This window comes from Phascolarctos cinereus, unplaced genomic scaffold (assembly GCF_003287225.1).
Source record: "Phascolarctos cinereus isolate Bilbo 61053 unplaced genomic scaffold, phaCin_HiC Scaffold_9;HRSCAF=440, whole genome shotgun sequence".
Classification (NCBI taxonomy): domain Eukaryota; kingdom Metazoa; phylum Chordata; class Mammalia; order Diprotodontia; family Phascolarctidae; genus Phascolarctos; species Phascolarctos cinereus.
The window spans coordinates 67562589-67580447 of NW_027556402.1; the positions used below are offsets into that span (position 1 = coordinate 67562589).

Here is a 17859-nt window from a genome sequence, read left to right on the forward strand (position 1 = left end):
CTGCTTAGCACTAGGTCCCAGTCAGTGAGTCCAAAGATTTTTGCCTAGAGAATCATAAAGAACTCAAATATCTAAGTCTGGTGTTTATGGAAGAATTATTCAGTGAAGGCTTTTCTTGAAGTGTGTGTGGATTCTGAATTTCAAAGAAGGTAATTTGCATTTAGCCTTTAATAGAAAGAAGTTTATCTGCAGCGTGAGAGTATGAGCTGTAGCCCTGGAGGTGTAAGAGGTCCTGCCTCAAAGCATGGGATTCATCTTGGTGCTAACTGATGCATTCTTCCCATGAGGCTAGTTGGAGGCAGAGCCCCTGCTTTTGAGAAGTCCTGATGGTGTGGAATGGAAGAAGTGCCTTGGAGACATGTAGTCTATAATAAGTTCTGTCTGCCTTTTCAATTGCCTGGGTAATCAGAGCTGAGGATGCCTTCACAAAGGCTTGAGTTGGCCTCGAAGTGATCTCCTCCTAGAGCTAGCTGTGTTCTGTGGTGTGACTTCTTCACTGACGGGGCTGTGTGGCCTTTGCCTTTGTTATTTTCCTTTCTAGGCAAAGGGACTGAAATGTCCAATCTCGTGTGTTTCAGGTGAGGTGAACATGCATCTTGCCTAGAAGTCAGGCCGGCATTGGTGCCTAGACAGGAGTAACCTTCAGGAGTCAGCCCAATTGTAGCCGAGACTGGGACTCATCCAGTCGTCATACAGCACCTGGATGTGAACTTGGTGGGGCAGATGTTATGTGGGACTAAGCTCAGTTTGAGCTGGCTCTTCTCAGAGACACAGAGGGGTGGGGATGAGTGTTCTCCCTCCTTATCCCCAGGTGTTGAGGCAAAGCATTTGTACTTCTGTTATTGCTACATCTTTGAAGTAAGTATCTCTTTATAAAAAGTTAATTGAAGTTAAGTGGTTAAATAGAATGGGAATACTAGTCACTAGCATCTAACAATGGGGGAATACAGCTGGTGGGCTCAAACCCAGTTAAAAAGAGATACCCACTGACTCCTCAAGTACCTCTAAAAACCTGAAGAGGGGCAGGAGCAGTCTGGCTCTGGGAAAGTGGGCCAAAGTATTCACTACAGTAGTGATTATGCACTGTAGGAAACCAGCTTTTATTACTTTTGTTGTTTAACATAGTGCTTTTTACCTGAGTAGAATGGAGGTTCCTTTAGGAAAGGTACAGTGTCATTTTTGTCTTTGTATTTGCAGCTTCTAGCACAGTGCCTTGCATGTGGTAGATAGATACTTAATAAATGTTTGTTGAATTGAATTGAATTCTTCAGAAGATCTGTGATTTCATAGGCTTTGAAAGCTACCTGGTGCCCAGCTGTGTAGCTATTATTGAATCCTTTATGCAAAGAAATTGATCCAAGAATAGTGGTGATTCTTTTTTTAATGAAATAGAAATTATTGGCCAGTGAGTCCAAAAGAATTGAAAAGTAAAGTGAACCAAAATAATTCATTTACAAAGAGAGCTCATTCAAGAATTATTTTCCTTTGCAGAAGGAGTATGGGAAAAAGAAGGTTCCAATGTTAGTTAGCAAATAAAGAGAAAGCAGAACCTGGGAATTGTAAGGCATAGCATTTCTTTCCTCACTGTGCCATTTATTTATTTATTCATTTATTCATTTATTTTTCTGCCCAAGCACCCCAGTATTATAACACAGGGATACCTCGGAGATATTCTGGATTTAGTTTCAGACCACCACAATAAAGCATATACAGCAATAAAGCAAGTCGCACAAATTTTTTGTTTCCCCATGCTTATAAAAGTTATGTTTACATAATTCTATAGTCTATTAAGTGTGAAATAATATTATGTCTAGAAAAACACAGTGTACTGCTTTAATTAAAAAATACTTTATTGAGAGGTGGAGCCAAGATGGCAGAGTAAAGGCAGGGGACTTGCCTTTAAAAAATGACTCGAAACAAATTCTAGAGAAGCAGAACCCACAAAAAGACAGAGTGAAACAAATTTCCAGCCCAGGACAACCTAGAAGATCGGCAGGAAAGGTCTCTTGCACCAGGGTGAGAAAGGAGCAGAGACCAGGCCCCTGCAGACTTGAAGCAGGCCTCGATATGGTTGAATTACTAGCAGCAGTGGAGGTTTCCAGACTTCTCAGCCCACAGATGCCAAAGACAACTAGAAGGTCAGCAGGAAAAGTTTGTCGGTGAGAGAGGAGTACAGAGTCCAGCACAGGCCATGCCAGCATACTCCTGACCCCAGCAAACCAGAAGCAGGCCTCAGAGTGACTGAATCAGCAGTGGCCAGAGCTCTCAGCCCATAGACAGTAAGGAAGTCCACAACAACTGGCAAAAGGAGATTACATGGGGGGGGGTCCCTGTGCTAGTGCTCCTCCTTGTCCTGGGGTGGGGGGGGAGATTCCTCCTCACAGTTCCAGAGCAGAAAAGAGTGCTTATGGTCACTCGCAGACCAGAGCACAGGCCAGGAGAATAGTAAACACCTCTTCTTAGATCATACCACCTTGAAAGAACTGAAAACTTATAGGTCCCTGTAAGTATCTGTGAAAACAGATGCACAAAACCCCTGAAGCTTGGGACAGTGCATCCTCCACCCTGGAAACAAAGCCCTACCTTAACAAAGTTAAAAAGTCAAGTAATAGGCTGGGAAAATGAGCAAACAATGGGAAAAAACTGACTGTAGAAACTTACCATGACGACAAGGAAGATCAAAACACACACTCAGAAGACAACAGTCAAAGCTCCTACATCCAAAGCCTCCAAGAAAAACATGAATTGGTCTCAGGCCATGGAAGAGCCAAAAAAGCAAAAAAAAAAAAAAAAAAGAAAAATAGCACTGACAGTCTTACATGATGCAAGATTACCACAAACCTTTCATTTGTTTTTTTTTGTGGGGGGGTTCATTATTTCCCCCCCACTTAATAGTATTTTATTTTTTTCAATTACGTGTAAAGACAGTTTTCAGCATTCATTTTTATAAGATTGAGTTCCAAATTTTTTTCTCTGTCCCCTCCCCCCCAAGACAGCAAGCAATATGATATAGGCTATACATGTATAATCATATTAAACATATTTCTACATTAGTCATGTTGTAAAAGAAGAATCAGAACAAAAGGGGAAAACCACAAGAAGGAAAAAAAGAGAGAAAATAGTATGCTTCAATCTGCATTCAGACTCCATAGTTCTTTCTCTAAATGTAGATAGCATTTTCCATCAAGAATCTTTTGGAATTATCTTGGATCATTGGATTGCTGAGAAGAGCTAAGTATCAAAGTTGGTTATCACACAATATTGTTGCTACTGTGTACAGTGTTCTGGTTCTTCTCACTTCACTCAGCATCAGTTCATGTAAGTCTTTCCAGGTTTTTCTGAAGTCTGCCTGCTCATCATTTTTATAGCACGGTAGTATTCCATCACATTCACACAACACAACTTGTTCAGCCATTCCCCAGCTGATGGGCATCCCCTCAATTACCAATTCTTGGCCACCACAAAAAAGAGCTGCTATAAATGTTTTTGTACATGTGGGTCCTTTTCTCGGTTTTATGATCTCTTTGGGATACAAACCTAGCAGTGCTATTGTTGGGTCAAAGGTATGCACAGTTTTGGTCGTTTTTTCTCTTTGTTTATTAGTTGTTGCAAGAGATGGCTCATTTTACAAAAGGGGAAGGGGGAATGATATTTATGAATGAAGGTGATATAAACACAAAAATATCTATAAAATGAAATTTAAGAAAATTGAATGTTATAGAAACATTGCACATTTGTTCCTTTTCCCATCTATGTGTTGTCCTGCCAGCTTCATGTTAGAATGCTTTTGAAGTGATGCTGGGCCTCACACTGTTTTCTGTAGACTTTCTTTCCTTCCATTGATTTTTGCTATCTTACAGTGTAAGCCTAAATCGGTGTTGCTCCTGGATACTATTTTTCTCCAGTTGACAAAGAGATCAAGAATTTCTGGCTAAGGTAATTGCAGTGCTCTTTTGGCTTCATTTTTGTGGTGAATTCATATAAGTTTTAAACCTTTTCAGGAACAGTGATAAATGGGGCCAATATCTTTGCCTCTTATTTTCCTTTGAAAAAGTCAGTTTGAAGCTGATGTAATTGTTCTTGTCTTTTCAACTTCACATCTCTTCTAGTTTGATGTTAATTTTTGCCTTTATTCTGATCAGTCCATGATCTGACTGCACAAAGACAGCTTTGCCTCTTTTTTTGTGGATATCACATGAAGCCTGGGCAAAGTCCAAATGGTAGAGAAATTTCTGTGGATGACAAGGGTCCTCTAGGTGAACCTGCTTCCTGGTTACAGGTGACATGATGCTGATTTTATCAAGTTGAGGAATATTTCAGAGCCTCCTGTATAAGATCCAGTCATTCCCAAGATCAGTTTAATTACCCACACTGGAAAACTAAGTGGGTAGAGTACTTGCCATGCAGAAGCCAGTCTGTAATTGGTCAGGGCAGTGAGTGAGTGCCCTGATGGATGTGCCTGGAACAGGCACTGAATGATGTCGGTGAGTAAGGCCCACAAAATTGTGGAGAAGACACAAATGGGTTGTAATCTGCACGTTCTGCGCTAATGAGATCACCAGTCCATCAAAGTGTGCTATAGGGTTTACAGACTGCTGTCAGCACAGCTCTTTGTGATGGGCACATAGTGAAAGTAACCCCACTTGACATATAGGAGAAACCCCTTTGCTCCAGAAGGTTGCCTAACCTCTCCCAGGTCACCGGCTAGTATATGGCAGAGGCCAGGCCATTGGGGTTCTCTGCAAAACGTGAAAGCAGGTAGTATATTGATGCATGTGTGTTATTATGTTTTGATTGCAAGACTATTTTTTCCTCCCAGTATTTCCTCAAAAGTAAAAGGGATTTAAACTGAGGATAAGCTCCACAAAATGCTCTTTTGGGCTTTAATAAACAAAAGCTTATTTGGTACCTTTATGCTTCTTCAGGCTTTTGCATTCCTGTTTATCTGCCATGCAGTGCTCCTAGTGACAGCATAAGCGAAAAAGACCACCATCATCATAATTACAGTTTAAATGGCAACATCTTTTACAGAGGATAAAGAAAGCAATAAGTTCTATGAATAATGTGGCAACATTCTTCAAACCATGTCAGCATATAGTACTTAATAATTTCAGTGAAAAGATCACTCATTGCATAAGGGAAGATGGCAAAAGATGTTGGAAAATACAATTCAGGATTTAAAAATGAAAGAGGCTAAAATCTCGCAGGTTTTTCAGAAACCTTATTCCTCTATATAATGAATCATTTCGTCAAAGAAAAAGTGTGGTGCCAGACATGATTGAAATTGATTGTATTAAAAAAAAAAAAAAGAAATTGATCCTGTCTTAGCATAGGAAAACAACTGGTTTACCAACATGCAGGCATTTCAGAATCCTGTCAACCATGTGCGCCCAGATCACTGGTTAGAGCAAAGGCAAAAAGCAACACCAGATGAGAAGAAAGAAGAAAGGTGTGCAGTTGTAACAGCTCCATCCAGTCTATTTAAACATGCCACTGATACTGAGGAAATGTAAATAGATCACAATTTCATTTTTTTAAAGTTTACTAAATAACAGTAGCTAACAGGTATTTAATGCTTTAAAGTTTTTGGTGTACTTTACATTATATCATTTGATGCTCTCAACAGCCCTGGGGGGAGGGGGTTACTATTATTCCCATTGTAAGTTGGGGAGAATGGGTGTGTACCTGTGTTTTCACCCTGAGTATGGAGAGGCCTTCCACTAGTGCTTACAACTTCTGTGTAACAATCTTGGCTTTGAAAGATTCTGTGCCCAGCCCATCATCATTTAAACCCATGTCTTCTGACCCTTAAGGTCTGTCTTGTATCCACTATGCCGTGCCCCCTCTCTAGCCCCATTATTCAGATAAAGAAGCTCAGTCCTTGTTTAAGTGACTTCCTAATAGGTGCAGGGCTAGTATTAGAAGCAGTATTCAAACCCAGGCAGATGACAAGTGCAGAGCTCTTTCCTTTTAATAAATGTTTCATTGATACTTTAAAAAAAATTACTTCCCAACCCCCATCCACACAATAAAGCCCCCTCTTATAATTTAAAAAAAGTATAAACAAAACACCAACAGATTGGCCATATGTACCTGTGGTTCAGCCTTCTGCTTGAGGGAAATAGGTTTTACCACCAGGTTCATTGCTCTTTCCCTTTTATCTTGCTCTTCTTAAATTTAATAAAAAAAACAGTTGGCACAGGAAATGAGAAGCTCCTGGAATTAGTGCTCATGATCTCCTATTTATGTCACGCTGATATGTTTGTAAAACACTTTTCTTACATTTCTGTGAGGCATGCAGTGCAAGGCCTGTCCTCCCCATTTTATAGATGAGGAAACTGGGTCTTAAAGGTTATGACTGTAGTCCCATAGTGTCAGCCAGGATTTGTACCAGGGTCTTTTGACACCTTATATATGGTGGGGAACACTTGGAATAATTTGCTAGAAAATAAACAGAGGTGGTTTGTATTGATTTTGAATTTTTTGAACAAGTGAACATCCCTTTATTCACTCAGTGATACATATCATATCAAAGGAGTAGAGGAACCTGATTCAAATGAAAGAAGCTGTTCCCATCAAATCTGTCATACCCTCCCAGGCCACTACCCCTGCTGTCCTCCCCTCATTCTTGCTGCTAAAACTGTGGCCACCGTTCTGGCTCCAAGAGCCCATGCTTATCTAAATGACTAGATAAGCAAAAGAAGTGATGTAAAAGGTGGCCAAAATTGGAATAGGTTAATCAGGAAAAGTTTCCAGAGGTTGATGAATTTTGAAAGAAATTAGGCCTTTTCTTAATCATGATTCTCCTTGACTTCTTGGTGTTGGCTATTGTTGACAGTGACACCAAGACCTCCTAGTTATTCATTCTTCTCTTCGCTTCTGTGGCATACTCTTTCCCTAGTTGCGATTCCTACCATTTTTTCCCTTCCAATTTACCTTCCAAATGCTGGCATCCTCCCAACAGTGGCATTAGTTCCTTTTTCTCTCCACATTCTCCCTTTATCATGTTATGGTAATTTTCTCCAGCCATGACCTTTCTTCATCTCTAAAACCACCTTTCTTATGGCCTGTTTGACATCACTCCCTGGTTTCCCCCCACCCCAGAGCCTCAAATTCATTACCTTCCCTCAGGCTCCTCCCTTCTGATTTTCTATTTGTTGGTGGCAATCATTACTATTCTCCCAATAAGGTTAAAAACCTTGGTGTCATCCTCTTCTCCCTGTTATTTGCCTCCCACAGTTTTCTCATCATTTCTAGTTCTGCATCATCTTACGTCTGTCCCGCTGTTTTTACTCCAGTTTAACAAGCCCTAATTACTTTTCACCTGTACTGTTGTACAGCTCTAGTACTAACTGACTATGTGTAATTACAGTCTTTCCAAGACCTTAAGTTGCAGAGGAGCTGTTGATCTGCTGGGGTAAAAGGAAATTTCTTAAAGGGACTTTCCTACCCTGATCAAAGTACAAATCTGGTCTTCTCCCCGTAGGTCATTTAAAAAAAAAAACCAACCAAAGTGCGTATTACCAGTATTTTAGGAGAGCTGGCCTAGAAGCCAAGAAAACCTGGACAAGTTGGTTCCCTCCTACTCTAGGGTTCTAAGAACTATATAATCTCTGAACAGACAAGACATATACAAACATCTTGTCCAACCTGTATTGGAATCATAAATCATCACCTTCCTCTTCATGATAGCATCTGAACAAATAGGCAACTCTCATGGGAACATCTCATTGACAAGTAACTTAATACTAGGATTTTTTCCCCTTATATTGAGTCAAAATTTGCCTACCGCAATTTTTTATGTACACTGAAGTCTGTGTGTAGAGTAGGTCTCATCCCTTTCCTCCATCTAAACCCTTCAAATAAATGAAACAAATTGTGCTTTCCTAAGGTCTTTTCTTCTGCACATTAAGGTGGGGGGAGGTTGAGGGGGTCAGAGGATGGTCATCAGATTTAGAAACTATGAGGATCTTAAAGATAATATGGTTCAGGTTAATAAAGTAAGAGACAAGGTTCTCAGCTGAGAAAGGTGAGAGGCTTAAGAAGAGGATTGGAATAGTTCTGTGGCACCCCTTGCTCTCGTGCTTGTGCTGTGCTCATCAGCTGCATTTCAGGATACACAGCTTCTTTTACTGCCCCGTCGGGCCAGGCGACTTGAATGCTGCCTTCCTTGAGTCTTGCTCAATGCCCTCCCCTCTTTGACTGTTGAGCTCCATCCTTTAAAGCCCAACTCAAGCATTGCCTCCTTTCCTTCCCCCAGTAGATAACTTGTCTTTCCCCTCAGACCTCACATAGAAACTTGTTTCAGAACTGTCTAATGTATTTATCATGTGACATCATTCATTATAGCTGTTTTGATTTCATCTGTCTCTTCCTCTCTCTCCTCCCATTAGACTAATCTTGTTGAAGATAAGGACTGGCATCTAAATGTTGTGTCTAACCCAGTGCCTTGAGTGGTTCCAGGAATGTAGTAGGCATTTATTTATTGATGTTTCATCTTTTTAAGACCAATGAAGCCTTCCTTGGTTCCCCTATGAGTGAAAAATGACCTTCCTTGGACTACCCCAGCACTTTGTCTTCCTCTTTTTAATGCAGTAATGTCTTTGTTTACCATGTTTATCTGTATTTATACGTTCCACGAGGGCAAGAGTGATTTAGAAACAACATTGATAGTGGAAAGAGGGCTGAAATTAGAGTTGGGATACTTGGGTTCATGTCCCAGGCCCAACACCTAACCATCTGTGTTACTACAAGTTGTTTCAGATCTCTGAGCTTCAGTTTTCTCATTTATAAAATAGAACTAATACTACTTGCACCTGTGTGGAAAGTGCTTTGTGAAGCCGAAAGAGTTCGATGAATGTAGAGTTCTCTGTACAAAGCACTTAATACCAAACTGAATTTGTATCTCAGTGCTTGTCCTGGCACTTGCACACAGTAGGAACTCCATGAATGTTGTTAAACTAATATGAATTGAATTAACATGGATTATATACCTTTATGTATGAAAATAAGGAAGGCCTCTCTTTATGCAACTAATATTCCTATGTTTTTATGTCCAATCACCGTTAAAATTTAGGACCAGACTTTCCATCCTTTTGTCACATGCAGTTTAAGAGAAATGAAAATGAAAAAATAGTTATGGATTTCACCTGATGTGATCTGAGGACAAGTCAATTTATGTGTTATTATTTCTGTGGGCTCAAAATTTGTGCCCAGGCATTTTGTGAGATCTCATTAATAGTATCTTCATGTAAAGCTTTCTAACAAGTCCCACACTTCCTGAAATATATTGTGTTTCATTATTTCCTCAGATATTGTCTACTCCAGCTGCCTTTCCTTTCCAGTGAGTAATGATGAACCCTGGAAGTTTTAAGTGTAATTGAACATGCCCTCATTAGTGGATGCCATGAAGGCAGTCCAGTTTATGGAAGTTGTCTCAGATTCCTGTTCCATGCTTTGGTTGATTAAAGACAGTTATGTCAATGTTTTTCATCTCCAAACGTGACCAACTATGTAACCTAATAAAAGGAAGGCTGAAACCACTGAATTACCTAAAGATCCCATGGAGTTACCATGAAGGTGAAAGAAGCTGTGTCATTAGCCAACTGTCATTCCTAACTATCTTCGAACCCTTCAGAACCTTAGAGTTCCAATGTTCCATCTTTTCCCTAGGGAAGGGAATCAATTTACTATTTATGTGACTTTACATACTGGATGATTTTTTTAAAGGCATAGGTGCATTAAGTTTTTTATGAATTAAATAACTTTTCAAATCTAGTAAAAGCAACTATTTAAAGAAACACTGCAGTAAACCGAAGGGTCCTTGGTAAGTGCTAATATTTTTATTAGCTTCTAAAAATGGGGCCACCAATGTATCTCCAGCCTACTTCACCATCTCTTCTAGGTCATCCAAACAAGTCACTAGCTGAACCCCAGTGTCTTCCTGCACTATCTTCCTCTTCTCCTATGGAGCTCTTTTTTCTTAAAGGTCCAACTGAGTGGCCATGCCCTTCAAAAAACCTTTTGTGATTCCCCCTAGCTGAAGGAGATCTCTTCCTCTTCAAATTTTCCTAGAACTCTTTATCTGGATTTTTCCTTTGTCCTGGAAAGTGTACTGTCTCTAGAGTCAGAAGGTTTTACAGCCATCCCAGCATTGAAGGCCTAGGAAAAGAGGAGTGACCTTTGGAACCCAGCCCCAAAGTATGTAAGAAAAGGACTCATTTATTAACCATGTTGGACCTGAACTTAGTAGGATGGATGCTATGTAAAAAGTTACAAATCCAGGGGCAGCTAGGTGGCGCAGTGGATAGAGCACTGGTCCTGAAGTCAGGAGGACCTGAGTTCAAATCTAGCCTCAGACCAAACACTTGACACTTACTAGCTGTGTGACCCTGGGCAAGTCACTTAACCCCAATTGCCTTAAAAAAAAAATTAAATCCAAGGCTGCTTTTCCCAGAGACTGAAGTGTTAGAGGGTAGAGTGTGCATCCAAGGTATTGGGAGGAAATATGTGTACTTTGGTTCTTGCTATATCGAAAGCAAATACCCCCTTGTAAAAGACAACAGGTGTTATTTATAAATGGTTAAATGGAACTGGAGTGCTAGTCATTGACAGTTTACAGTGGGGGAACACAGCTGGAATGGAGGCTTTAGCTGATTGTGTTAGAAAAAAAGACGCCCAACTTCCCAGAATTACCCCTTGCAACTCTGAGGGTGAGATGCAGCCAACCTGGCTCCTGTTACAGTGATCCTAGAGCATGGTTCTCACATGTAATAAGGAGCCGATAAAACTGGGCCCTTAGAATTCCCAGGAACCTTGGAGACGTTCTCTACCTGGGGACTGGGGAAATTGGCCATTCTTCCTCCTCCTTTGTTTCAGGCTATAATTGTCTAGTCCTTTTCCATGTGTATTACCCCTAGAAGTAACTTCCTTTTGAGATGCTTTTACACAGATTTTTACATTTGTTGATTCATTGAATGAATAAATACTGATGTTTACTGTGTAACCGATTCCTGATACTGAGGCCAATACAGGAAACATTCAGTTTGTGTCTCTAAAATGTTATTAGTGCCTAGTTGGGAAGTGCTTCTCTTTGGAGAAAAAGAAATTATCAATTTTTTTTTAAAAGAGCAAATTTTTATTGCCACCTTTGTTTTTACATCATGTGTATTTCTTACTATCTTTCCTCTCAGCCCTTGCTAAAGAGCCATCCCTAATGATAAAGAATGAAAAAACAGGAGAAAAACGTTGAGCAAGACTAACCACCCACATCGAATAAGTCTGATGTTATATGTTCTGCCACCTCTGTGTCTTCTCATATTTCTTCTTTCCTTCAGCGGTCCTTTTTTTTTCTTTTTTAAACAATTAGCATTTGTTATCCCTCCCTCCCACTGTTACTCTCACCACCCTCAGTTGAAAAACAAATGAATGAATTAATGGACCGTTTTTTAGCCTATGGTTTTCTTTCTTGTCTTTGTCTCCCTGTTTAGATATCAAGACCATGTTTGTATAATAGAAAAAGATTTGAAGAGTGCCTTTTCCTATTTTTACACATAGTTTTTGTAATATTGAAATTAATTGTCTTTGAATATTTGAAGACTTCACTTTTAAATCCATCTGGTCCTGGGTGTTTTTTTTTCCTTTTTAGAGTTCATTTATGGGTTGCTTGATACTGGGTTGCTTAAAAAGTCTATTTCTTATTTTGTTAATCTAGGTGTTTAATATTTTTGTAAATATTCACCCATTTCCTTTAGGTTGATAACTTTTTTTTAACATAGAATTTGGCAAAGTACTTTCTGACAGTTTCCTTTTTTCTCCATTTGTCACAAATTGTCTGCTGTTACTTTTAATAACTTTATTAGTTTTTCCAAAAACACCACATCCTACTCTTATCAATCCAAAGGGAGCGGCGCTTTTAATTTTGCTAATGTCTATTTTTCTGACTGTACACTTTGTTGGTTAGCTATATTTTTCTTGTTGCTTTTGAACAGATAGACTTCTTCCTTATTGTGAGTTCCTCATGCAGTACAAATGCATAGGCTGAGGTTTGCCAGTGTGCCTTGGAAAGCCCAAGTAACAAATTTTAGTACTTTAATTCCCATTCTTGGAACCCTCAACCCTCACCTTTAAGGGCTTATTTGACCTAGACTACAATTTTCTTTTTAAAATAAAATTTAAAAATTTTTTCAAATGAAGGTGTTTTAGTTCACACCCAGCTCCCCACACTCCCTTTGAGAAGCAAGAAAAACAAAATCCTCTGTTATAAACCTGTATAGCCAAGCAAAATTCCCACATTGGCCATGTCTCCCCAAAATGTGTCTCCATGTGCACTGCACTGAGTCATCACCTCTCTCAGAGTTCCAAAGACTTTCATAGTTAATTGTCTTTACAGTATTTTTGTTATTGAATATCTCAGAGGTCAGCATAATTTTCTGTAAAGGGCCAAATAGGTTTTGCTGGCCAAGAAGCAAAATTAAGGATATTATGCAGTTATTAAATTTCATTTTTTATTGTTGAAATTCAAAATATAGTAATAATAATCTAATACAAAATTTTTTTTAAAATTTAGGATCTACTAATCAGAAGAATGGAATTCTTTTTTGGGGGGAGGGTGTAACATTTTGCCTAACTGGGGTTCAGAAGTTCTCTATCATCAAAATTGATTGCAAATGTTCATCTGTTGATGCTGATTTATTTCATCTTTGAAAATTTTTTTTCTCAAATCCAGCCTCAGACCAAACACTTGACACTTACTAGCTGTGTGACCCTGGGCAAATCACTTAACCCCAATTGCCTAAAAAAAAAAAGTTTTTTTCACAGAGATAGCTACTGCCATGTGCAGATGATTTTAATTGGTCATATTTATTGCTTAAAAGGCATTTATAAAATTCTTTTAGATCCTTTTCTTGGTATTTGTCCTTTAGCATGTCATTACATTACAGTTTAATCACTTCCAATTGAAGATTAGGTGGGAGCTCCTCAGTTGCACAATTAAATGGATTTTAAAATATGGAAATTTCCTTTGCACTTGCATTGAAGTCTGAGAAACACTTCTGCTGGAAACTGTATCTGCTGCAAATTTGTGTGGGAATGGAGACCTCACTTCTTGTTTTAACTTTTGATAGCACAGGAAGGGGAGGTACATAAAGCAGCTTGACCTTACTTGTGATTGAAACAATATTAGTTGTCACCAAATTGACTTTTCTATAGTATAAGTTTCACGTATAAACATTGTTCTGCCTTTGCAATTTTAGCTTGAATTAAGAAATATTATCAAGTCTACAGTAGAAGCTCAGTTCCAAAGATGCTCAGTGTTCATTAATAGCTGTTAGGTGTCGTTCTCAGTCAGAAAAATTTCGGTCTCTGGCCTGAGCTCAAAAAATTGTAATCAAACTTTTTTCCTCTTCTTGTTTTGACATTATTGGTATGCAATGTTAATTTTTTAAAAAAGTTGTGGTATCATGATATGCATGACATTTATTAAAAAAAAAAACAACCCGGGAGTTATAGCTACATCACTGTTATTTGTAGTGTGCTTGAGCAGGAACGTCAAGTGATAAGAGCACCATGCACAGTGTCTTGTCACAGCTGCTCTCAAGCAGCCATAGACAATACACAAACAAATAAGCATGGCTGTGTTTCAAGAAAATTTCATTTAAAAATGTGAACATTCTTAGCTCAGGGGCCATACAAAAACAGGTGGTAACTACATAGAATTTACAACAAAGAATATTTTATCTTTTATTTGTAAATTATGGGCTACCCATCCCTGGCCAACCTAATCCCTGGTGTCCAGAGACCCCCTTGGTCTCCCTGTGCCAACCTAAGCTGGAAATATGATTCACTGTGATTTTTTTGTTGGATTTCCCAATCACCACCCAGTCCGGTTCATAGATCTTTATGGAAAAGGTTTGTTGGGAGGAGCTCAGCTATTTTTCTTCCTTGGCCTTCTTAGCTCCCTAGACTATTTTATCTAAATGAGCCCCCTTGTCCTATTATTAGTTGAGTTTGGAATTCCAACAGAACTGTCTTTGAAGCAGCAGAGATCTAATAGGGGAATTTGGGGTGCCTTTTGAAATACAAATCCAAAGGAAATTTGCCTGATCTGCCATGCGCCAATAGTATACGGACCCCTAGAAAACTTTTGGCAAATCTTATGTAAGAAAAGGACGCTTTAAAAATGTTGTCAAGACCCCAGTTGAATGATTTTTTTGCACTAGGGACTCACATTAGTGTTTTCACTTGGGACAGATGGTTTCTTATCAGAGAATGAGGAGGTGACTTCCAGGTTTTCCCAAAGCTTTAAGACTGAGTAGGGACTAAGCTTTCCTGAGACAGGAGGTATGACTTGACTTTTCTTTTAATCTGTGCAGTGATTAGACCTGATCTGTTAGCTTGGGTCCAGAGCAAAAGGGGACCCCTAATAGATATAATAATAGATATAACTCTATGAAATATACTCCACTGAATATGCAAACCTTCTATTTGAGGACAATTGTGATTTTTGCCTGTACGTGTGGGATTTTATGTGGTCATTCTGTAGTGCCCATTTTAAGATTTTTCCCAGTATAGCACTGGGAAAGCAAGTTAAAGGATAATGCTGCCTCCACAGGATTCCAGAGGACTTTTCCGAATTGGGGACATGTTCTGTGTCCTTGTGTGCAAAACACACTATACACTCAAACTAAGGATGGCAGATTTTTCAAATGGAAAAAATGTCTTCAAACAAATGTCAAACTCACTGCAACTGCATAGAGCAGCCCAGATTAAAAATGCAACTTTGGAAATGTTTACAAAAATAAACATGAAATACAATATAGACAATGTTAATTCTGGTTTTCTAGGTCAGTATGTGGCTTTGCAGGTATGTGTTTCTATGTGAGTTTGACACCATTGTTACGGAAGACTAGCGTTCTTGCAGAGTATGCTTAGCCATGCAAACCCCACCTGGATAGTTGGGTGTAATGGATGTACTTTAGGGAGATTTGGGAGCTTTCCTATACCTTCTGTAACTGGTTCTCTTCTATTAACGATATGGTGGACCGCTCCGATTGGCTACAGTGGTAGAGCTGAGCCTGGCCAACATTCAAAAAGGCTCCATTCAGCCCAGTCATCTCTCTCTCTTGATTTTAGCTCTTCTTTTGGGCAGAGGCTTCTTTCCTTTGTCTCTCTCACAGCCTAAGTTTTGAAGTCCAGGCACTTGAGAGAAGGCTTGCTTCTCTTTTCTTCCGAAGCTCCCCTTGTTGCCTTAGGGTAACTCATTTCATTTAAGACTTTTTCACCTGCTGTACTGCTTTGGAATTCTTATGTAGATGAGGAACTGGGGACTCTCTGGAATGAAAGCCGTCTTCACCCTGGAGGCACTTTCATTGTCTTGCTGGCCTCTTCTTTGTAATTAAAGTATTCACACCTCCCACCCTTTCTAAGATGAGGAATGCCTAGTTTTCATTCGAACCCTTTCCCCTTTATTTTCCATGTTTCTGTCTTTCAGCCTTTCTAAAACTCCTCCTTTTGCTGAAGTGTTACTGAGGTATCTTTACACACATATTTGTAAAAGGAAGGTTCACAAAGTACTTTGCTCACAATTCTACAACTTATTGTGGTGTAGTAGGGGACATAACGATGTACTGGAAAGCATATTGGGACACAATTTCTGCATTCTAGCCCCAGCTACTACTGCTAACAGGTGGGAAGTTAACTTGGACAAATGACTTAACACTTCTGGGCCTCAGTGCCCTCCCTTATAAAACAAAGGCATTGGACTGATATATAAGGTCCCCTTCTATCTTTAACATTCTAATGATTTTATGACTCGGCTCTTTTCTCTCCTTTGGGGGTAGGATAAGAAATGTAGAAAACCAGTACAGGGAAGAAAAACTTCACTGACTTTAGTTTTGCTTAGAATTGGTGCTGTTAATTTTCACTTGTAGGTAGAGGAAATCAGTTCTTCACAGAAATCCTTTTGAATTTGAACTTAAACGCGCGCGTGCGCGCACACACACACACACACAGAAAAGAACATTTCCATATGCACAGCAGAACACAAAAAAAGGGGATTGCATATGAAACAATCTCATTTTATACTGCTTGCTTTAAAAAAAAGTATATTAGCAGTGCAATAATTTCTACGTGTCTTGCAAACCCCAATTCTGGTCCCTTCCATGCATTTTAAAACATGTTTTAATGGCCCTCTTTTTTTGGCTGTACTATTGCCTAACCAATCCCGCATCTCCCCCCAGCCCTTTCCACCCATTAAAAACCAAGATAAGAAAAAATGTTAAAACCACTTATAATAAATAATACTTAAATAAAAATAGTCTATACAGTGGTCATGTATAAAAAATGTATTTCTTAATTCCATCATCTCTCCATTAGGAAGTTATACTATGCTTTATCATAGGCCCTCTGGAGATATGACTTCTCGTTGTATTAATAGGTTAAAATCTGTTTTGTTTTTTTTTACAATGTTCTTACATATTTGATCTACTCACTCCACTCTGCCAGTTCACACTACTCAGGATTCTCTGATATCTTTTTCCAATGTTTTTTATGGTGCAATAATGTTGCATTACATTCATGTACCATAGTTCAGCCGTTCCTCAATTGATGGGCACCCATTTAATTCCTAGCTTTCCCTCCTTTTGATCTGCCCTTCCAGATGAGGAAGTTTGTTTCACTTGTGACTATTCTCTCCCAAGTATTATCACCTGATTCATCTCATGGTGTCACTCCTTTCCTCCATTTTTGCATGTTCTTCAAAACTAATCCACCCCCAGTTCTATTTTCCTTATTTAATTCTCTCGTGGAAAACACTAAGGTTGTGAAAGGACATTTATTTCTTCTCTTTTAGAATGTTAGAAAGACACTGTCATGCATCGTCTAATTGCTCAAGTAAATTTGCATTTTTAGGCTTCTCTTGGCTCTCCATTCCTGGGGGCGTGGACAGCATGTTCTGCCTGATAAAAATCTCCCATGTGAATGTTTAGTAAACCTGCTCCAGGGCTTGAGTAATGGAAGGCCCAGCCTTCCATTTCAGAGCATATGCAAGTTTAGCAGATTTTAGGAGTTTGACAATTAAGGGAACTGCTTATCGCTAAGCAATATGCCACTTTCTCAGCACCCTATAAAAGGTGGTTGGGCCATCTCCAGTTGTCCTGCTCTATATCTCATCACTGGACCCAGATGGCTCCAGAGCAGAAAGTGAGGCTGGTGACTTTGCACGACCCTTCCTCACTTCAATCCAATTCACTTGCATGTCATGTCTTCACCTCCCTGATGTCATGGTCCTGGTCGAGAACTAAGGACAAACTATTTTCTGTCTGCTAACAGAGTGGTAAAAGGGGCTTTTTGATTGGCTATTGAGCCAGAACTGGGAGTGTATATGAAAGGCATTGACTGCCCAAATCAAGCACTCTCCATGGCTTTTTTTTTACTGAGGAGGACACACTGCTGTGGGCTTCCACGTGGCAGAGGGGCATCAGGCTCTCAGAGCGCTAGGAAAGTACATGACTTATGCCAGGATGGGACCACCTATTGTTTGTTTCTTTCCTTTGGTACAATGCATTGAAAGGTAGGAAGGAGGGAATCATCAGAGATTGGAGTTCATACTGAAGTTTACTGGCAACGAAGCTCAGTGTACCAGTGCATCCCTAAGGAGTTGCCTACTTGACCCAGAACATAAGTGAATTAGCCCAGCAGCCAAGATATTATTTTTGCTCAAGGAATGACGCCATTTTGTTCACTGGCTGTGCCAAATTTGGGAAGGAATGTAGTGGATCAAATGCATCTACTCTCCCCAGAAACAGATATAGTATAGGAGAGAGTGTGCCCTTGGTTCAGGGGAGATTTCTTTTAACTTTT

The 17859-nt window shown here is 39.5% G+C and overlaps 1 protein-coding gene across 1 annotated transcript in view; it reads left to right on the forward strand.

Moving 5' to 3' along the window:
- The window catches only part of LOC144455432 (uncharacterized), a 31651-nt gene that overhangs the window by 12999 nt on the left and 793 nt on the right, over positions 1–17859 (forward strand). The gene's annotated exons all lie outside the window — the stretch shown is intronic.